Source organism: Mus caroli, chromosome 1 (genome assembly GCF_900094665.2).
Source record: "Mus caroli chromosome 1, CAROLI_EIJ_v1.1, whole genome shotgun sequence".
Lineage (NCBI taxonomy): Eukaryota > Metazoa > Chordata > Mammalia > Rodentia > Muridae > Mus > Mus caroli.
Genome location: NC_034570.1, coordinates 79,032,498 through 79,035,800, shown reverse-complemented (window position 1 = coordinate 79,035,800; position 3,303 = coordinate 79,032,498).

Below are 3,303 nucleotides of genomic sequence, written 5' to 3'. Positions count from 1 at the left end.
AAAAAAAAAAAAAAAACAACCCTATTTGTATTGGGGCTCAGCAGTTAAGAGCACATGTTGCTTGCTCAGAGGATTTGAATTTGATTTGTAGCATCTCCATGTGGGTTCACAGACCCCCTAACTCAAGTTCTAGGGGATCACACCTTTGTCTAGTTTCTGCAGGCACCCAGGTATGCATGTGATGTGCGCATACACACATTCAGGCAAAAGACACACATAAAATAAATCTAAAAAAAAAAAAATCAAAACAAGTTTATGTGTAATCCTAGAAAGAAGGGTACGTGCCTCATCCTGACAGTTTCTTACCAGGCATTATGACACATGCCTAAAATCCCAGCTCTGGGGAGATAAGAGCAGGAGGATCAGGAGTTCAAGACCACCTTTGGCTATATGATAAGTTCAAACCCAGCCTGGACTACACAAGACACTGTCTTAAAAAAAAACCAACCACCCAAGGCTGAAGAAATAGCAACAGCAATTAGGAGCACTGGCTGCTCTCTCTCTCAAAGGACTCTGGTTCATTCTTAGCACCTACATGGTGGCTCACAGTCTTGTGTAACTCCAGTTCTAGAGTATCAGCCTCCCTCTTCTGGCCTCTGGGCACTGCATGCACATGGTGCCCAAACATACCTGGCAGGAAAAGCATTTGTACACATAAAAGGAAAAACAGAAAAAAACAACAACAAAAAAGTCAGCCAATGCCAGGCAGTGGTGGCGCATGCCTTTAATTAACCCCAGCACTCGGGAGGCAGAGGCAGGCAGATTTCTGAGTTCGAGGCCAGCCTGGTTTACAGAGTGAGTTCCAGGATAGCCGGGGCTACACAGACAAACCCTGTCTCAAAAAAATCAAACAAAGAAAAAAGAGAGTTCCCAGTGTTGCTTCTGGACTGAACCAGGGTTGAGGTCATTCAAAGCAATCTTTCAATGTTCTTGGCCAACACTCTTCTACTGTAGGCTGCACAGTTCAGCATATAGCCTTTTTTAAGGTGCTGACTCTGAAGAATAATGTTGTCATGGACATCTTTAAGTCTAGGGCCCACCCCAACAGTTCTGCCATGCTAACATGGTTTCCTAGTAGTGCAATTTCTTGGTAAAGAATATGTCTGTGGGCCTGAGTAGGTAAAGGTGCTTGCTGCCAAGCCTGACGACCCAAGTTCGATCCATGGGACCAACTCCCACAAGTTTTCCTCTGACCTACGCATGTATTCCTTGGCACACACACCTCCATGTGTGTACCCAAGTGCATGCCCGCACACAACTAATTAGATTAAATACATTTAAGAATATGTTGGGGGCTGGAGAGATGGCTTAGTGGTTAAGAACACTGACTGCTCTCCCAGAGGTCCTGAGTTCAATACCCAGCTACCAATGTGGCTCACAACCATCTGTAATTGGATCTGGTGCCCTCTTCTGGTGTGTCTGAAGACAGCCATAGTGTTCTCATATGCATAAAATATTTTTTGTTGTTGTTGGGTTTTTTTGAGACAGGGTTTCTCTGTATAGCCCTGGCTGTCCTGGAACTCATTTTGTAGATCAGGCTGGACTCGAACTCAGAAATCCACCTGCCTCTGCCTCTGCCTCTGCCTCGAGAGTGCTGGGATTAAAGGCATGCGCCACCACGCCCGGCTACAAATAAATTAAAAAAAAAAAAAAGAGAGAGAAATTATGTGAAGTTCTTTTTTGGGTGGTGTTTTATTTTTATATTATGGTAGGAAATACCATATAGGCTAGGACTCCCTGAAACTCATAACAGTCCTCCTGCCTCAGCCTCCTGAGTGTGGGATTACAGACCTGAACCACTCTGCCCATTATATTTTTTGAACCTTATATAGATGGTCAGAATGCTTCCCAGGTAGGGCTCTACCAGTTTTCAGCCTTTGCTGTCTCCCCAACCTGCTGGTGCCAATCACACCCCTAGTCAAGGGCACACGGGCTCCTCTCTGTGCTAAGCACAATCCGGACTGCCTGTGACCAAAATCTGCGGCCTAAAAAGGCTCTGAACTGACTGTAGAACCAATTCCCCAAGGAATCCACCTCCTGCCTAGTTCAGCACATACTCCCTGAGCCCTGGAGAGGGGTCTGTGTCTTGCAAGATCAGCTTTTTTGGGACACCAATGTCCTTCGGTATGTTAATAGACTCTATTGTAAAAAAAAAAAAAAAAAAAAAAAATCCAGGTCAAATAAATTTAGAGAGCTACATGTTAAGGCTTGGAGACTCAGCACTTTGGGTAGTTAAAGCCCAGTGGGTCTCTTACAAGAAAAAAAAAAAAAAAAGCCTTTTCCTGTCTCTTCAAAAAACAGGATGGCTCCTCTCTACTGTTTCTCAGGTGTCCCTTCTTCAGGCAAAGTCCTCAAGCTTCCTGACCATAGAGAGGGGATTCTCTCTTACCCGGGACCCTCTCCAAGCAACTGAGTTGGTTAAGTGACGAGAGTACACTCTACAAAGCAAAAGAATAATAACTGCGGAACCAGAAGCCAGAAGCTTGAGACAGAGGCTACACGGTAGGCCAGGATGGGCTTAGGCCATGCCCCATCTGTTGGGAGGGATTTGACAGGGACCAGAATCCTTCTAAGATATGGCCTTTGAAGATCAGAGAGGTGGTTAAGAGCAACTGTTGTTCTCGTAGAGAACCTGGGTACAGTTCCCAAGACCCACCCAGATATGGTGGCTCACAACCATCTATAACTCTAGTTTCAGGGATTCAACACCCTCTTCTGACCTCTGTGGGCACCAGGCATACACATACGTGTACAGGCAGGCAGGCAGGCAGGCAGGCAGACAGACAGACATGCACATCAAAAAGACAAAACAGCCGGGCGTGGTGGCGCACACCTTTGATCCCAGCACTTGGGAGGCAGAGGCAGGTGGATTTCTGAGTTCGAGGCCAGCCTGGTCTACAGAGTGAGTTCCAGGACACCCAGGGCTATACAGAGAAACCCTGTTTCAAAAGAAGGGAATATGATGTAGAGAGATGGCTCAGTGGTTTTTAAAGAATGAATGTTCTGTCTGCATGTAGACCTGCATGCCAGAGCAGGGCATCGGATCCCTTTATAAATGGTCATGAGTCACCATGTGGGTTCTGGGAATTGAACTCGGGACCTTTGGAAAAGCAGTGATCGTGCGCCACCACCGCCCGGCTGTTGTTTGTTTTTCATGACAGGGTTTCCTCTGTGTAGCTCTGGCTGTCCTGGAAGTCACTCTGTAGTCTGGGCTGGCCTAGAAATCAGAAGTCCACTTTCTCTGCCTCCATAGTTCTGGGATTAAAGGCAGTAGCTCAACTTAAAAAAAAAAAAAAAAAAAAA